This window comes from Triturus cristatus, chromosome 11 (assembly GCF_964204655.1).
Source record: "Triturus cristatus chromosome 11, aTriCri1.1, whole genome shotgun sequence".
In the NCBI taxonomy this organism is placed as follows: domain Eukaryota; kingdom Metazoa; phylum Chordata; class Amphibia; order Caudata; family Salamandridae; genus Triturus; species Triturus cristatus.
Genome location: NC_140594.1, coordinates 506,259,516 through 506,278,828, shown reverse-complemented (window position 1 = coordinate 506,278,828; position 19,313 = coordinate 506,259,516). Strand labels below are relative to the sequence as shown.

Here is a 19,313-nt window from a genome sequence, read left to right as displayed (position 1 = left end):
GGGCACTAATAATTTACCGAAAACGGGGAAATTTCTGAGACAGTACACATTGTCCCTTTGATGTGCGCTGTCACTGAGGAGCTATTGTGAAGACTGTGAAATGAATGCCCATTATGAATATCCGTGCGCCCTCTCCTGCCTGTAATGAATCGCATTAACCTTTCAAACTGTCTGATGTTTCCCCAAGGTTTATTAAACCACACAAAGCTTCGATTAAATTTAGGGACATATGATCTGCAATTGATTGCCATTTCATATCGCAGATGATTAAGGAATCCATCTTCGATGTAACTAATTGAAGCATTTTAGTACAAAGTGCTCAATGAGTAAATAAATGCATAGATGCTGCTAGAAATGGAAGGCAGCTCAGGACTTCTTATACTCTTATTAAGTTCTCCTATTTTCCTGCACAGGTGAAAGTCTCCATGGTTCGATTATTTTCAGATGAGCACTGGCATTCCGCACCAAACTCTTGTGAAAATAACTATAAGAATGAGCCTTTAATGCCTCAAGCTAATACTGGCATGGTTCAATGAAGGCTTAGGAAAGTTGCACTGTTAGAGGACTGGCAGAACTGTTAATAAGTTCACCGTCAGTAATATGGTTATATTAGAAAAGCAATTACATTATTTAGTGCTTTATGACCAAAGGCACCATAAGTATCAAATTATTGTGTTGAGAAAAAATCTGAAAACTTTCAGTGTATGGGGAATGTGGAGGTGCATCACTTGCCATGGAGTCAGATTTCAAAAATCATACTTTGCCGGAGAAATGTTTTTATTTTTCAGTTTTAGAAAGACCTTATTGATCATATATATATCAAATTATAATATCACAAGATAATAAACATTCTGTAATACAGAAACGGAATTGCTTTAACATTGAACATATTATATAACAGCACATTATATCTAGAATAATGCAAGTAGACCTATGAATGTTTCAGAACATTTCAAGAACATTGTAACTTCAGTTTGATTTCTGCTGCACTCATGGCTGGCCTAGGCATAGCAGCTCTAGTACTTGGCCTTATTACTTGACCTCACACTTCATTACTTCGCAGATTTAGAGGTGGATTCGAAAAGTGAGCTACTGAGCTTCTGATGTATACCTATGGTAGCCATGGGAGAGGGCCAGTTCTGAAACGACACTCCCCACAAGTTTTATAAATAGAAGAGACACCCAAACTATGCAATCTAAAGCCCCAAAAATGAAGAACACAAAAAAGAATGGGAAAGAGTGTCAAGCGGTGATCTCCAAATCAGCTTCAAGCTTCTTTGACCCCGGCGAAAGTCAAGTGGTCTGGGTGAGAGTATATTCAGTACTACTCTAGGTCACCTGCAATCACAGCAAACCACAGACGAACACATTTATATATCACAGCTTTAGTCTTAGCAAATTCTAATATGTCAGAGCAAATTATTGATGGGAAACTACTTATTAAAGATCTCGTGATCTCAAATCCAAAGTGATCACATTACTTAGCTCAACTCAAGAAATACAGAACTGTTAAATCACACATTGTGCCAACCAGTGTCTCTCCTGACATAGCCTACCTCATGTATGAAGCAGGAGGAGCAGTGTGTAAAGCAAATTTAGCCAACCAGGGCCTGAAGGAGATCTTTCCTGCAGTCGATCAATAGTAGTGGGCCATCGCGATAACTGGAAAGGTTGTTAACCTTGATATTTCTCCACTGTCTAAAAGAAGGGAGCTATCTCAGCAAAGTCAGGGTGCAGCCTTTACAAACATAGTAGGCAAAGAGGCCAGAAATATGGTCACCCGGATCCTATCGGGTACGACTTTGAGCCAGCCTAGTTTCCAGGGAACTCTTGGGATGGGCTCTGGTGAAGAGATCTCAAGTCTTCTAACGCAAGTATTAGGAGAGGTCCTGGGAGAAATTAGATTGATGAAACAACAGCAGATCAAAATGGCACATGAGACCTAACAGCAGCTGGGAATTATTATGGGGCAGATGACTCAATTTGCAGATAGATTAGATGAATTTGAACAGCAAGTCTTATGTGAGCATAAGCTACAAACTCTATCAGCATAAACTGCTCAATTTGAGGAGCAGATTATAAACCTTCAATAGAAGCAGGAGAAATTGGAGAACCATTCAAGGCACTCATATTTGAGATTCACTGGAATACCTGAAAGAAAGAAAGACAATGTGAGACCTGTGTCGTGTATTGAATCTTTGATCAGGTCATAAGTTCTTCCAGAGTTCTCACGAGATTTGACAATAATGCAAAAACATAGGGTCCCTTCGCATATCCTAAGAAATGTGAATTATCTACATACTATCTTGGTTCATTTAGCAGATTACAGTATCAAAGAAATTATCCTGCCAACGGCCATCAGGGAGAAGACCTTTTCGGCTCAGAATGAGCTTTCTTTTCAGCTGTATTCAGATTTGAGAACGCATCCAGGTGTATGAAGTTCAGAACTATGATTTCTATGTTTCAAGCTGTTGGCACCTAGTCCTCTTTAGTTCAGATATAAAAACTGAAAGTTCTCTCCAAAGGACAGGTGTCAGATGCACCTACATTTCTTATGGAGCGGAAAGGTGCCAGATAGACAGGCATGAAACTTCCTGAGAGCGGAATTAATGGGCCTCAGCACCTGATGATGAAAAAAGGTATATATTAAATTACAAATTGGGGTCATGTGGTGGAGGGGTGAGGGGTTTATCCAGGAACTGGGAACTGAGTAAGATTCTCAACATCTTGTCATGGCGTTTATTGCCCTCAGGCTATGAGAGGGAGCTAAGAGCAGGAAGGTTGGACTCCTGCTGTAGCTTTAAGGCGAGTGGTTTGCAGGGCTGTGAAAGGAACAGGATTTTTTTGAGTGGACACAAAAGAAGGTACTTGTATGAGATAGATGAAGGTTGGATCAAGTGTTTTACTCTGAGGAACATGCTTCTTATTGAACTAACATCCGATAATGGAAACTGGAGCAGGAATCAAGCTCAAGTTACATCCCAGTGGGACACAAAAGGGCAACTTTAAGCGCATTTGCACTTTGCTTACAGTATGACTTGTGTTGGTTGATATGCACTTTTCTCTAGTGATTTTTAGCACATTTATGCACTCTAAGCTATTTAGGCACAATAGGCAGTTTACTCCATGGCCTGAAGAACAAATTGAAAATGTTCTCAAGCAATGTCAATGGCGTCAATGAAAAGAGGAAAGTGCGTGCTATTGAAGTGTGGGCTCTTATACACAATTCTGCTATTATTTTGCTGCAGAAAAGCCACATTCCTTATGCAAACCTAAGTAAGTTTAAGATGTTGTCATCTGCGACAGAATTTAAGTGTATTTACTCGACTGGTGCTACACATAGTTGAGTTTAAAATTTTATAGCTAAGCATCTAGATACACAAGTGCATCCATGGTATTATGATTAAGATGGTCGTTGGTACTGGGCAAACTATACCATAGCAGCAGTTTGCACAACTATTGTCAGTCTATACGCCCCAGTCGAAGACAATACAGATGGTTTTTCATCAATCTTTGAATCCCTCTTGATTGTTCCAGGGAAAGTTGTGATTGGGGGAATCTTGATTTTTTTTTAAAACCCATTTCTCGAATAATCACCCCTACATAAGAAACAACCTAAGCCACAAACAGCCACAGTAATGAGACAATAGCAGACTGATGTGATCTTGGCCTCTGCTTGACGTGCAGTTTCCTCATGAATGCAAAATACACATGCGTTGAATAGGCTTAAATCATCCGCCCAAATTGATTATTTTCTCACCCATACAAATATCAGGCTACTAGTTGATATGCAGGTCACACCAAATGGTTTTGCTAACCTTGCGGCACTTTCATTACAGATAAGGGATTTTAAAAAGCCCTAGATTGTAAAGAGATTGTTTTTAACAATACGATATCTCAAAAATATTGAATGGTCCACATATCGTAGAATTGAGATATAAGATTATTGTCAGTGAAATCAAACATCTGCTTCTTTATGGGTAGTTTGGGACCCTTTTATGGGCTCTTTTCATGGCCTTTTATTGTCAGAATACATTTACTTCAAGAGTAATAAGAAAGCCGAAAATCTGGAATTCATGGGGCATATATATCAAATACTGTTATTGCGATTCTCAAATAGCGATTTTTAGGGAATTGCAGTGTGAGAATCGCAAAACGAGATGTAACAAAAAATTCTCACATGTTTGGCGATTCCTTGGCATTCCTTAATTGCGATTAGCAAATTGCGAATCGCAATTAAGGAATTCCTTCCCATTCATTCCTATGGGATAGGAGGCCCATAGGAATCAATGGGAAGACATTCTCAATTTGCAATTCGCAATTTGAGAATCGCAAAATGAGAATGCAATTTCAAGGGTGCCAGGGTGTCAAAAGGACACCCGGCTGCACCCCTGAAATATCTATGTGTGCACATGTGACGCACATACATGCTCTAAGGGCATGTATGTGCATCACACGGCACTTTGAAAAATGCAAAAAAGTGCTTTTTTCAAAGCAATTGCAAATTACCACCAACTTGAAGTTTGCCATTCCTTAAATGCAATTGCAAAATCGAGAATTGCAAATTTTGCGATTCTCTAATTTGCGATGCCCTTTTGGAATGATACATCCCAAAAGGCCTTTTCCCGTTCGCAAACGGGCCGATTCTGAGAATCGTCCCGTTTGCGAACAGGAAAAGGGCTTGATACATATGCCCCATAAACTTTGGTCAGGGAATTATTTTTTTAAAAGCTGCGAGCGTAGACTCTAAGGGGAATAGAAGTGAATGTGCAAAGCTAAACCCTCCTTCATGATCAGTATTATACCGCACGTTACTTGAATAATTCTAAATACTTGCAGAAGTTATATGTAAAAGTGATTAGGCAGGAGGGTTTATGTCCTGCCAAGTCAGTGAGAATAAAAGTTAAGAGCACTATTATCACTTTAACATGCCCTGAAAGCGAAATTAACAAGGCATTTTTAGACCATTGCAAACATATTTATTGACAGGCCCAAATAATATAACCAGAGTAGTTGAGTGATTTCTTTTAAAAAGCTGCACATACTGAAAATAAATAAGGATTAAAGAGAGGAAGTCATCTCTAGTTTGTCTCTGGGGAAAGCTAATGGACATGATAATTTCCCTGCAGATTTTTTTCATTTTTTTTCCTGTTTTAAATACATACTTACTTGATCTGATTAATTGTATACTAGCAGGCCATCTTTTCAACAGGGGTGATTGATAACTTTAAAAAAAAGGAAAAATGTGCCAGATGTGATTCGTGTCAACCTCTTTTGCCACTAAACTCAGTCTATAACATTTTTTTAAATTATTACCAAACAAATGAAATATGATTATCCATAAAATGATCCATTAGGACCAAAGTGGATTTATCCTAGAAGAGACTTTTACACTAATACCAATTGTCTGATTGAGTTCTTGAACTTCGTCAATGTTGATCAAATACCTTGCATGATATTTATGCCAGATGCCAAATGGTCTTTGATTTTGTGACCTGGGATACACTTTGTTATAATATGCAGGAATTTAACTTACTTGAATAAGTAATAGGTACATTTTAGAAGCTTTTAAGGGAACTGGAGCTTTTGGGTCGAAGGAGTTACGAGGCAGGGTTGCAACAGTTCCCAAATGTTATGCACCTTCTACATAGAACCTTTAGCAACTGCAACACAGTAGGATTGTATTATTCCCGCACCTGGCTCTCATTTGGAAACTATAAAATAATACAGGGATGATATAATGCTTTTACTGGAACCAAGAGGAATACGTTAAGACGGAATATTTGAGATATTTGTACTTTATAAAGTGCTTCGAGGGTTCAAGATTTTTAAAATAAAAAACAAAATAATTTTATGCAATTGTATCACCGATCAATTTTTTACCTGTGCATCGAGCTGTTACAATCCAATTTCAAAGAGGGATTATGCTGACAAATATTACACATTCGCTCTATGACTCAAATGTATTCCTGTTTAGCCCAAATACATGCACTATTCTTAAGATGGAATTTCTTACCTCTTATATAACTGGGAAGAATAGCTTTGAAAAAGATGACAGTTTTACCAGTGGTTAATTTCTTTTTATCATTTGTCCCATGAGGCTATGATCTCCTCCTTCTTAAGTAATAATTCCAGCCCTAGGCTAGTACTAGTAAAACTCAATTTTCCTACTGTGGAGGGTGGCTATCACTACCCAATTTAAAGATTTATTATTTTGCTTAATATTCTGCCAGATTTAAACCAAGGTAATGCTTAGGGTGTTATCTTGACGCTGAGAAGGTTGAGACTATGTTGAAAGAGTACAACATATGCAAACAAATTACTGCTAATTGGAAACGTTTGAAACTTTGGGGGGGATTTGTTTCTGGAAACCTGCAGTAGTAATGGCATTGCCACATAATACATATGCAACCAGTAATCAGGCTATGACATTGTTAAGTTGTCAGAGCATTGTGGGAGAACGGTATTAATTTTATTTAGTACAGTCATAACTTTTTATAATTATTTATTTGAATGAGATTTATTATTATAATGACTGGACACTGTTAGGAAATATGGAAGCCATTTATTATCATAAATTAGTATTTTTATAGTGATCGAATAATTTACTATATACCTCTGAGCATAAATAAAATTAAATAACATTCAGGAAAAGAATACATTCAAAAATCCATGCATGATAAATAAAGAAATTAGAAAAAGAAGGTAATAAGGAAAGAGAAAATGATAGAGAATTAAGACAGACTATAGGGATATTAATTAAAAGATATAGTAATGAATACTTTAATTCGACTCTAGGAGAGCCATATAAGATTACACACACATTATTTCATTTAAAAGACAGCAAGTCCACATTCACAAAATGTGCACATTTTAAGATGATCAATATCTGCTACGAATCTTAAAAACAGTAAAAAGGTAATTTAAAATACTATATATGATCTCATCTGTTCCTAGGGAGAGTAGAAACTCCATTACCAATTTATAATTCCTCATCCCTGCGGCAAATAATAATGGGTGAACGAACTGCTTCCTTTAGGGGGTGTAAAATCTACAGAAAAGAATAAAGTCCGTTGTGCTTTGAGGTGAGCAACTGTCACACGGGCAGACAGGGAGTAAAGCAAACCATGAGCCTCGGATAGGGATAGCAGCTAACAAATGTACAGTTTTTAAATGCAGCCTCGTCAACAAAAATGTCCTTCTTTCATTTAAGTCAATTTGCAGATACAGGTTGGGTTCTCTTTGTGATTGAGAGAGAAGCTCTGGCTGACCAGTCGCATTGCATATGAGGCCTCCCCACACATGACTTTGGTAAAAAAGAGACTTTATAGTGGCAGTGGTTGTATCGCAATATAGTCTTTCAAATAACTCAGACAAACTTCCTCATGACAAAAAGAAACAGAGGAACTCTGGGGCACTGAGAGAAGTCTTCTTAGAAACGTATTCTCTATTATTTGAAGTGATTTACAATTTATATTGCCCCACACCCCGGCCCCAAAAGTTACCACAGAAAGACTTTTACTCTTATAAATACATAAAATCTCCTTAGGTAGGTTATGTCTCAGTCTTTGAGCAAATCTAAAAACGGCATCGATCGATTTCTGAAATTGCATAATTCTAATATTTAAAACATGTTTCCCATTAAAATCAGCATCAAATGGTACCGCTAGATAAGTAACATTTTGAACTTTCTCAATTTCTTCACCCTCCATTAAAGTTTTTGTGTTTTGGCTTTTTTTGGGACCACATTTCATAATGAATGTGTAGGACTGAAGACATGTAACCCACTAACCTAGCAATCCAGATGCAGCAGGAACGATGGATGATGCCAGCTTACTCCGTCCCTTCCACGGAATGGCCCCCCGAGGTTGTGAATACCTCCAAGGAACGACTCCGCGCATGGGAAAGGGTAAAAAGGGACAAAAGAAAGATGAAAAAGGTGCAGCTGCGAAATCACACGTCAGAAAGGGAACGATGGAGAGGCCCTCCGAATACGCCAGGAGTCCCAGCTATCTAACCCCTTGTTCCCTGTAGTGAGAAAGAAACACAACACACAAAAGGGCTTATATGGCCACCAATAGTAACGGGACATATATATACACCATTAGGTAGTTCACTTACGCAACAGGCAACTGCACTCAACTCTGGTCAAAACACCTGAGAACTATAAACACAGGGTCATCATAAGGAAAACGAGGCAATCATGAGACACTTGTCTCAACCGTGCTTTTTGTCAACACGTTTGTGTCTTGCGTGACAAGCAAATTAAAGTAAGTACTTAGCTGAGGTATGGCAGCCAGGGAAATCCTCCGCTTCGGTGTGCCTGAAGAACTGTCCTCTGAACTCAGGTGAGGCAAACGAAGGAAGGTGCCTTCCAGAATGCGCAATGCCGGCTCTTCCGGCTCACGCTACTTAAAGTGAACAAAAAGAAAGTATTGGCGGAATCCGAGCCTTTCAAGCGGCTCGCTGACGAGCCGTTGCTCGTAAAGTCTAGATGACGTTGCCGGGTCGCGGTGAGCTTCACGCGGGTCTCCGCTCGCAGTCCGGTAGGGCATGCAGCTTCTGCAACGCGCGTCAGCGCTTCAGTCGAGGGAACTTTAGGCAGCATTACTGCCTCCGTTGCAAGGTCCACGCGTTAGTGGCAACAAGGTTTGTGTGGTGCCCACGGCAGGTAGCGCACATCTGGCACGAGTCAGGCCGAACGAAACAGGAGTAGCGTTCTCCCCCAGGAGGAGCAGCAATGAGCTTCAGGTTAGGGAATTACGAGGAAGCTGTCGATTGACAAGCGCCGGTCCGTTGGAAGGGCGGAGCTTATGTACCCTTTCGTTTCAGGTGTTGCGGGAATCGCCGCTTGCCCTTCTGGGAGTTGTAGTGCTATATGCGGTAATCAGTCATACACAACCACACACACTTGTCTACTGGTCCGTTCCTCCCCATTATCGACGCCTATATGTGACAGAATGATTGTGTACGGTTAACCTTTAGCCCCAGATCGTTCATAAAAACATTAAATGAATCTAGCAGTATTTGCAAGCCATTTGCTGTCCTGGCTATCAGGACAGTGTTGTCAGCATATAGGAGAACGGGGATCTGGCACATGTTACATATTGGGATGTCCTTTCCCACCTTACATAGTTGGTCTCCCATCCTGTTAATATATAGTGAAAAGAGGAATGGGGCCAGGACGCAGCCCTGTCTTACCCCTAGATCAGAGGGGAATCCCTAAGTCAAATCTCACTTACTACTATAGCGTTCTGAGGCTAAGGTGTGTTCATGAAGCCTACTGAGCAAGGGGATAATTGCTTCATCATTCCGCATTTGTAACATTATGGACCATAGTTGACTGCGGTTTACTGTGTCAAAAGCACAGGTTAGGTCCATAAAGGCTAGATGAATATGCTTTGGTGTACTTTTGGACAATTAATGCCAGATATAGAGTGTATTCCATGGTTCCAATTGCTGGCCGGAATACAAATTGATAGATTTAGAGCACCTGATGTTCTAATTTGCCTTTAATTACCCTGTCCAAGATTTTGACTGTACTAGCGAGCAGTGTAATTGGGCGATAACAATGAGGTTGGGATTTATCCCCATTTTTCAAAATCGGCACAATAATGGCTTCATGCCAGGTCTTGACTAGTGGGCCCACTATTGCAGCTTTTAAAACATTTGTATTCAAAGGGGCCCAGAAATCTGGTAAATACTTGTATAGGTCCACAGGAATTCTATCCGGCCCGGGGCTTTCTCTGGGTGACTATTTTCTATAGCCAACAGTAACTCACTCACCTCTATTGCATTGCTTAGGCCCTAGCCAGATCTTATATCACATATATCTATATATATATATATAAATATATATATGGAAAGGACTTCATCTCCAACTTGCCAGTCCCTCCTGCAAAGACGAACACAGACCCAACAATTTGGTGCAATTCTTTATTTCATCCAACAATAACGCACCTCCGCCATGACGCATTTCGGCCGAATATACGACGTTATCCCGCATACTTTTATCCCGCATACCATCACTCCACATTTTTCACAACGAAAATGCAATTGCTCCGCGATACCATTACTCCGCAAACTTTCACTCCTAATATGACTTTAACACTCATGCCTTTACAACGCAAATGCATGCGTGGTGAAGTCATAAACTGTGTAAAAGTGCTTTACCTATATATATATTCACTGAAAAAAACCATAGGTTTCAGGCACGTTATAGTTAGGAATTAGCATTTAAAAAATCTTAAAAATTCACTGAAAAAACCATAGGTTTCAGGGGCGTTATAGTTAGCTGGACTTTTCACTCGTACAAAACCATTGAAATTCCCCCGTTATAGTTAGTTCAGCTAACTATAACTCGCGCGCCCGCAATGCACTTCTGATGACATCATATATTACATCACTCATGACATGGTCAGTGACATCACTCATGACATCACTGTGTGTATGCCATCATAGTCTCACTGTTGCTCTCCATGGTGTGTCTTGTTTCTAGTGCCCTTCCTGCCTGACCTCCATGGTCATCTTGCTGCTCCTGCCCTGCCCCCTTGCCCCCAGCCTTCTGTTTCAATGTGCAGACCCATATTCCCTCCCTCCTGGCTTGTCCGTTCCATTGTAATGCCCCTGATCCTTCCCTCCTGCCCTTTATGGTATGTTATGCTGCAGCTTTCTCTCCTGTCTGTCCATTATGGCTAGCTAGCTACCATTGCCTCTTTCCCCTCTGTTCTCTGTTGTCCATGTGCATGGTCCTGTCCCCTCCCTATTGTTTTCTGTGGATTGTTGTGCTGCACTCCCATCCCGCATGCCCTGTGTAGTGTATTGTGCTGCTGCAAACCCTGATGCCTGCCCGGTAGGGTCAGTTTGGTGTACCTCTCCATGTCCCTCCTGTCCTCCCTTATCCGAGTCCATGTCCCTACCCCAATTCCTCCTGCCTACCATGATCCAATGTACCATACTTGCGAACATTTTGAACTTGGTAAGATTGGGATTTTGAAAAAAAACTGGGGTATTGATTTTCCCCTTTGAGATACATTGAAAAAGAGGAGATTGTAGACAGGAGACAGATCAAATAAAGCCCATTTGAGCTTAAAAACATTGGATGTTTCCTGGCTGAAACGGGTCTGATGGCATGTATGGTTGTACTACAACTGCCTCTTCCTTCTGCCAACAATGGTCTATTATATTGCCACAGCCTCTCTTGCCAGTTCTGTATTGTTGGTTTGTTGCCCCTGCCCCCCTTTCCACTGCCCTCCATAGTCTGTTGTGCTGCCACTGCCCTTCCTGCCTGTCCAGTGTGGTCAAATGGTTGCCTCTGCACTCTCCTACCTGCCTTCAATTTTCAGAGTCCGTGCCCCTGGCCTCTGCCTCTCAACAGTATCCCAATGAACAACTAGATTGCTAACATTCTATATTTATTACAAAAGTGTGGAACGCCTGACGTCATCTTGATGTAATCAAAACTGTAATTCCTAGAGCATTCCCTTTAGAAATTACATATATGAGAGGGTCTTATTTGCATCAAAATAATGGTTATAGTGCTCTAAAAAACTAAAATGAGGACATATTTTCTGAGTTTTCAAATAGCGTCAAAGAACTTTTAAATTATTTGGAATCTTTATGTTTTTTTATCCAGTTGACCACTTGATTAAATGTTGCACTTAGGGGAGAGGATGTGTAGTTACTTCCAGAGCTGCAGACTTTGCAACTGGGGAATCAGGTTGGAGTTTCTGCTTCAGCTCAACATTCTGTGATTCTGGTCAGATCACTTAATCTCCCCATGTCTACAACCAAAATGAATTTGATCTTCTGTGATGTAACCAATGCTCATGTAAAACACTCCAATACCTGACAAGTCTGCACTATATAAAACTGCAAATACACAAAAAATAAGTGTTTTGCACACTTCTGTCATTGGGCTACATGTGGGCTACATCTGGGTGATATTTGTGCTGCATTTGGGCTCTTTTGTCTCTGGTGGCCATTTTGGGAGATTTATTTGTTATGAAGTTTCCTAATTTCCTCATTTACTGCAGTCTCCACAGTAGGAAATGCTTTCAGTTTTTTACTTTGGTTCCATCAAAAAGGCATTCAGATGTGTCACACATTTGCCATAAATTCTGAATGTTAGCACTCTAGTTGCTCATTAGATCACTTTAGTAAAGCTACTGCTCACCAGGGAAGTCTGCTGCTGGTATTCAAAGTGCATGTTTCAGCCTGCATGTCAGAATTTTTTTATGAAATAGAAGAGGATTTGAGAAGTCAAAATGTGCCCTAATTTTTCTTTATGCAGCACTAATCATAATTTCTAAGGCAAAATGAACCCCCTCATTCTGTTCCTTTGTAAATTAAATGTTTTAAGTGTTACCACTTTATTCCAATCAAGATGGCTTCAGGTGTGCCATACTTTTGTCATAAGTAAGACTGTTAGCGCTCTAGTTGTTCGTTAGAACACTCTGGGACATTCTGTCATTGGGCTATACTTGGGCTACATCTGGGTGATATTTGTGCTACATTTGGGCTCTTTTGTCTCTGGTGGCCATTTTGGGAGACTTATTTGTTATGAAGTTTCCTAATTTCCTCATTTACTACAGTCTCCTCAGTAGGAAATACTTTCAGTTTTTTACTTTGATTCCATCAAGAAGGCATTCAGATGTGTCACACATTTTCCATAAATTCAGAATGTTAGCACTCTAGTTGCTTATTAGATCACTGTAGTAAAGCTACTGCTCACCAGGGAAGTCTGCTCCTAGTATTGAAAGTGCATATTTCAGTCTGCATGCTAGAATTTTTTAATGAAATAGAAGAGGATTTGAGAAGTCACTCAAAATGTGCCCTAATTTTTCTTTCTGCAGCACTAATCAAACTTTCTATGGCAAAATGAACCCCCTCATTTTGTTCCTTTTTAAATTAAATGTTTTAAGAGTTACCACTTTATTTCAATCAAGATGGCTTCAGGTGTGCAATACGTTTGTCATAAGTAGGACTGTTAGCACTCTAGTTGTTCTTTAGAACACTCTCGGAAGCTGCAGTAGAACACAAAGGAATCAACTGATAGTCTCTGCCCTTATTGGATGTACATGTTTTACTGAGAATGTCAGACTTCATTCTCACATGACTGTGAACAACCTGCGAGTGGTGTGCGGCCTCAAATTTGAGCATCCTTGTAGTAATACAAATTACAGCGCCTCCGGCTGTGGAGGGATCGCACTGCCTGGAAAATATCAACGGGATCGCCAGAGAAGTAACGTGCCTCTTTGATGTGGAACGAACAGGCTACAGATTCAACAGTGCAGAGTTTCATCCGGGAGCCTAATTGAAGGCTTTAAATGTGTCCCGAAATAATGTGCAGGAATCGAAACCCACTGGAGGGTAGATAATTAAGCTGAAAAAACTACATGATCCAGCATGCAATGAGGAATATGAATTCTACTTAAAGAAGGCACACCTGAGACCACTCAACTTACTGAAAGCAAGCAAGGAAGATGTAGCAGCGACGAACTTTGTTTTCCTGCGCGTGCCTCTGATGAGAATCGCAAATGCTTCGAAACATGTAAGACCATGGGACTTGATGTCAGGATAGAAAGCTGTAATATTTCAATAAATGTTTTGTGAACAACTTGCGAGTGGTGTGTGGCCTCAAATCTGAGCATCCTTGTAGTAATATATGTATATATATATATATATATATATATATATATATATATATATATATATATATATATATATATATATATATATATAATATGGTCCATAAATCCGTGCAGAGATTAATACCAAGAAAGAGCCCTATTAAAATTTTGCGGCAACTTCCAAAATATAAATTAGGGTAGAAAAGTAATAACTGAGGAGGATTACAAAGATTAAGAAAATAAATTTAGGCCCAGAACCACAACAGAGGGCCTGAGTTGGCCTAAATGCACCTAGTATTACTACATTTGGTATGGTGCATGATGAGATCCCCAGACCTGAGACTACTGTCTATTGACCCATATTGTCACTGTGTGTCATTGCTTGAGGACAGGCACCTTACTCTAACATGTCTTGTAATTTACTCTTCTATGAGTGATGCTAGCATTGTACAGGAGCATTGCTCATGTGAAACATGTACTCTGCAGGTAGGTGGTTACATCTGCAGTGCAGTTCAGAAGTGCTTGACCAGCTGTGTAACAATGAGCAATCATTCAGTATGTACAATGGTATGTTAATGTCCTCCCATACACACTGCCACATATGGCATATGGTGTGTTCCGTGAAGCCAGGACTTCCTACACAAACACATGCAGACACAGTAGGATCCCAAATGAGTAAATCACATGTCTACTGATCCTCAGATTGGGAGCTCTCAGTAACACATATGCCAGGCCTTTCATTATGAACCAAACTTTGGAATGTGTTCAATGCAATGGTAGCAGTGATGTCTTGGACTGCTTGAATCAAGTCATTTGTCCAGACTGTTCAGGTGTCTGTCCAGTGATGCACTAGTACTGTACCCTTCGGGAGGACACACTGGTCTGCTATGTTACATGATAACTCATTTCAGAGCACATGTCGTGTGACCCAGGGCTACATGAAGTCAGTGGGCTGGCCTAGTCAGTATAGGTATAATCAGGATTGAGAGTAGTTCTTAGATGACTTAAACAGTGTGTAGTAATGCTTTTTGTGGTGTCCAGCATGTGCGCCTTATACATGTAGAATGTACAATATTGATATATGGTTATGCTAGCTGTCTACAACCTCTGAGTTACCGTAGCAGAAGTGTATATCGTGCTTGTCTACTCAGTGTCTTCATCTATTGCACCCAAACAGGTCAATGCCCATCAGGTGTTCATGTGGAAAGCCATTTCCCAGAAAGTGCGAACCTTGGGGGTCGCTCATTGGTGCAGTGTTCACTGCAGAAAAAAGTGGGAGGACTTGAGAGACCATATCAAAAAGATCGGGGAGGTCCAACTCGGACTTTTCTCCCAAGGCTTAAGGGGCACGTGCCAGACCCTGACCCCTCTAATGTCCCGTATCCTGGCAGTGCTATACTCGGACCTTGCTGGGCAGTTGAGAGCCCACCAGTAGCTAGGAAGAGGTGAGTATTGACCTGAGTGAAACATTAAAATAACCATCTATCTTTGGTTACAGGCAGCTTTTTCCCCATCAAGTTTGAAGGTGACTCACGTCCCACGCATTGGGAAAGTTGTTGCATGTTTAGGTCTGGTAGTAGGTGCATGGTGTTAACCATAGACTATTGTCCATGTGAACAGGAACTAAGCAGAGTTCAGTTAAATGTGAGTTTCCAGAGTTGAACAGCCACATGGCTGCCTAATATATATTTAACCTACATTATCTTTTGATGTTATGTGTGACAGTGGTTTCAAATAGGCCACTTGTCATCCTTATTTCTGGAGTGCTGCTCCCTCACTACTGTGTCTCATTTGATGGTGGACCACTTACTTGTGGCATGGCATACAATGCACTCTGGATGAAGACACTGAGCACTACTTCCCCTTGGTATGTGGGGAACATACAGTATCATGATGTGGTTAACACCACTGGTGCCATCTGTTTTGATGCCTACATGCTGACATGTGCACCTTTATGTGTTGTACTTTCACATGTACAACAGTTCCATACATGATCTGAGGGTCTGCAAGGTTTTCATTCAGATTCCATCATATTTGTATGTGTTGACCAATGTGTACATGACAATATTTTTCAGTGGTGGGTATATAGAGTAGGTGTAACCACATACAGGGGAATGTAGACATGGGTGGGCGAGTCACACATACCCAGTGTCATTGATAGATGACATTAGCCAAGTCAAATTGTTGCGTCAATGACACACATGGTAGGAAGACTTCCAGTACTTTCTGGCAATGTAAGTTAGCATGCCATTGAGAAGGGTGTATTCAGTTAGGTGTGATGCACATGTGCAGTTGTGGAGGGTCATTCACTGGCTGGTGATATGCATCAGAACAGACATGTTGACATGTTGGGGTCATATGTGTGTGTCAGCACTCAGTACTACAGTTGTCCTCTTTATGGACTGGATATCTCCTTAGCCTCATGTACTTTAAGTTTTCTTCTGGCATTGAGATTTGCTATGTGAAAAAGGTGTGCTCACATGAACCAATCTTAACTGGGTATGTCTCTAGGCAGACTTATGTACAATGGTTCTGTGTGCTGAAATCTCACACCAGTTGGATCAACATTGTCTCCATTCTACTCTTCTGTACTACATGTGACCCCTAGCTAAGCTACTTGAGCAGATTTCAGCTGCGTCATCTGGAAGTGGGCAGATGTGAAAGTGTCCCTTGGGGAGTGTGAACAGTGTGGAATGGGCACTTCCATGTCAACTTATTCTTGGTAGTCACATATTGCTGCAACGTAGCTGTAGCAGATGCCCAGCAGTTCTACATGTTGTGGGTTAGGAACACATCAACATTTTCTGATTGCAGGGCCCTCTGTGGATAGGTAGTAATGCATTCAATGCGGACATCCCATTTCATTACATCAGGTAAATATGGTATGCTACAAGGGCCTAGGTTGACAGAGTGATGATATCTCCTGTTATTCACATGAGGGTAGATTTGGGACAAGGTTACATATGCAGTTGGAACAGACTGTGGTTAAGACACCAATATGTGTTACTTTTCACAGGTCATGTAGCCTTCATGCATGTGCTCATGCTAATGTTGGAGCCAATGTAGTAATCCTTTTACGTGTTGTGCTCTGTACAGTTGTGTAATGTGTTGTGTTAGGATCTGTTTGCCCAGTGTGTTCACACCTTTGCAATGAACCTATTTCTACTTTATTTCAGCATCAACCCATGGCAGCAGGGGAGACAGAACAAAGACTGTTGGGGAAGCAGCTGGTCAGAGTGGTTACCATTTCTGCAGTGACATTGAGGGAACCAGTGGCCCAGAGGGTGAGGGAAGTGCCATGGATGAGGCAGCCAACACATTTTCATCTCAGTCAAGCTCACCCCCTGTTTTATCTCCACCTTCCCTGCTGCTCTCCAGTCAGCTGTCTGAGGTCAGTCCCATAAGAACAGAGGGGTCTCCTTTGCACCGGGCATCTCATCTCCTGCCCCTGTTTTCCCTGCTGCCCTGAGTATGGAGGCAATTGACATCGTGAGACAGATCTTTGTGGGTCAGATTGCAGTGCTGAATGCCATCCAGGTGCAAAGCCCCCAGCTTCTGTAGATTTTGTTGTACCTGGAAAGCATCAACACGGACAGGTCTGCCCGACAGAGATCTTTTCATGCTCTGGCATCCACACTCACAGCAGTCTTCCACCACCCCACCTCCTGCCTCTTCCCTATCCATAATCCCTTTTCCCTTATCTGCCCAAAGCACATGCATACAACAGCATGCATCCACCTCAACATCCACACGCAGCACATGCAACGAGAAACATATAAAAAAAAAAAACTAATCACCAGGTGCTTACCACCCTCACACCACATCCAGTGGCATATACCCAGACACCACACCCCAGACCCAGCCACTACACACATACATCCAGACACCAGAGCAACAGACACAGCCACTATCCACATCACACACCCAGACACAACAACCACATTACCAGCCACATACACATCACACATTTCAAAGGACCAGACACATTTAACATCCAAACATACATCAGAAATACATGCATGCACAGCCACACCTCAGATTTCACATCCCTCTACCCCCGATACCCCACCCCTTGTCTCAACTCCTCCCCAGTCACCCAAAGAATTTGCCCTGTTTGTCCTTGACCTCCTGCCTGAAACAGCGACCTACCCCCTTCCAAAACCAGGTCTGGTTTCTCACACCTACCCATCCCTTCCACTTCACAATCCACACCAAAATCACCTGCCACCCCCAAACACATCACTATTGCTTCCAAAGCAAAAGGTGTAAGCAAAAAAGAGGGAAGCGTCCGGAAACAGACCCACCCCCTCCCACATCCGAAAGGACCTCTTTCCCAACACAGATGCTCTAAACTTAAAAAAAAGTAAAACACCTATTCCCTCCCTCCCTAAACCCATCACTACCCTTTTTGCGTACAAGATTCCCCGTATGGTCAAACCCAGCCCTACCCATCCTGAAACCAGCCTTCCCACTGACCAGCCCAGTACTCCCCATCCTGAGACCAGCCCTCCTACAAACCAAGCTAACCCTCCCAATCCCAAACACAGCCCCCCATGACAAACCCAGCCCTCCCAATCCCAACCCCAGCCTACCTGAGTAACAGAATAAAGGTTCCTGGATTGTCCTCAAGATGCTCCTTCCTTGGGATGTGTACTTGGCAGTGTTCTGGAAGGCATGCTTGGTGGCACAAGCAGTGTGCTGCCCCACAAAAGAATCCTGTACTGGCCATTGGCCTTTGTTTTGGACACCGATTTGTTGTCTCAAATAAAAACTGTATTGCTTTTGTAGACCTTTGTCCTGCCATTGCTACTGATGCTAATTGTTGTTATTGGATACTTTGGCATGTGTGACTTTAGTTGTGTTTGTTTCACCATAATAGCTGAACCTTTTGCAGTGGTAAGTATAGTTAGACCTTGGGACAAGTTATGGAGCTACAGAGGCCGATGGTCAATGTTCAATCGATGTATATGTGGGATGAGGTCCAATTGGGGCAGACATTGCATTGGGTGGTATCTGCTTTGGTATGTATTGCAGCTTGCCTTGGCCAATGACCACCTATTTCGGCTTGTAGTTCTACCTGAGAGTTAGGGTGGATATGTCTTTTATATGTGCAAAGTAGACATTTATTTCTCAACACATAAGAAGTGTCATACCTAATTGGTACTTTGGATGCACATGTGACATTTTTCATGTGTGTTCTTTTCAAGATGTCTGACAACTGCTGCTGCTGTAGTCTTATTTAAGGACTTGCACTTACACATTAGCCACACGTGCATGCTACATTGTGACAATATTGTTTGTCCCTAATATACCTCATGCCAGAGGTCCTGTGCACATGGAGAGTTTGAGGCAGGTGCAATATGGACTGTGGCCTTGGCCCGTAGTCCTCCAGGCGAACCCCTGGTTTGGGGAACTCAAATCTGCAGGGAGGCAGTTTCTGTGATGTTGCATATAGGGGCCCACAAAATATGTTTGGACCAGGGATAGACAGCCCTTAGCCTTATTCACAGTCACGTGGCTTTGGGGGGGGGGGGGGTGCATGTAGTGTCGCAACCCCATGATTAATGTATTTTGTGGGACATAGATGGCTAGGAGTGGTTTGAGTCAGGTGATGTAAAGTGCATGATTTTCCCCTGGGGTGTGTTACCCAATCACACTGACACATACACATGTTCTCTGCCT

General features: G+C 41.6%; 1 long non-coding RNA gene across 1 annotated transcript in view; it reads left to right on the top strand.

Moving 5' to 3' along the window:
- LOC146784492 (uncharacterized) overlaps window positions 1–18,417 on the top strand; it is a 239,689-nt gene extending 221,272 nt beyond the window's left edge. The window contains exon 4 of the long non-coding RNA XR_014970839.1: window positions 16,808–18,417. This is a non-coding gene — a long non-coding RNA (uncharacterized LOC146784492). The remainder of the gene's footprint in view (window positions 1–16,807) is intronic.
- The last annotated feature ends 896 nt before the right edge of the window (window positions 18,418–19,313 follow it).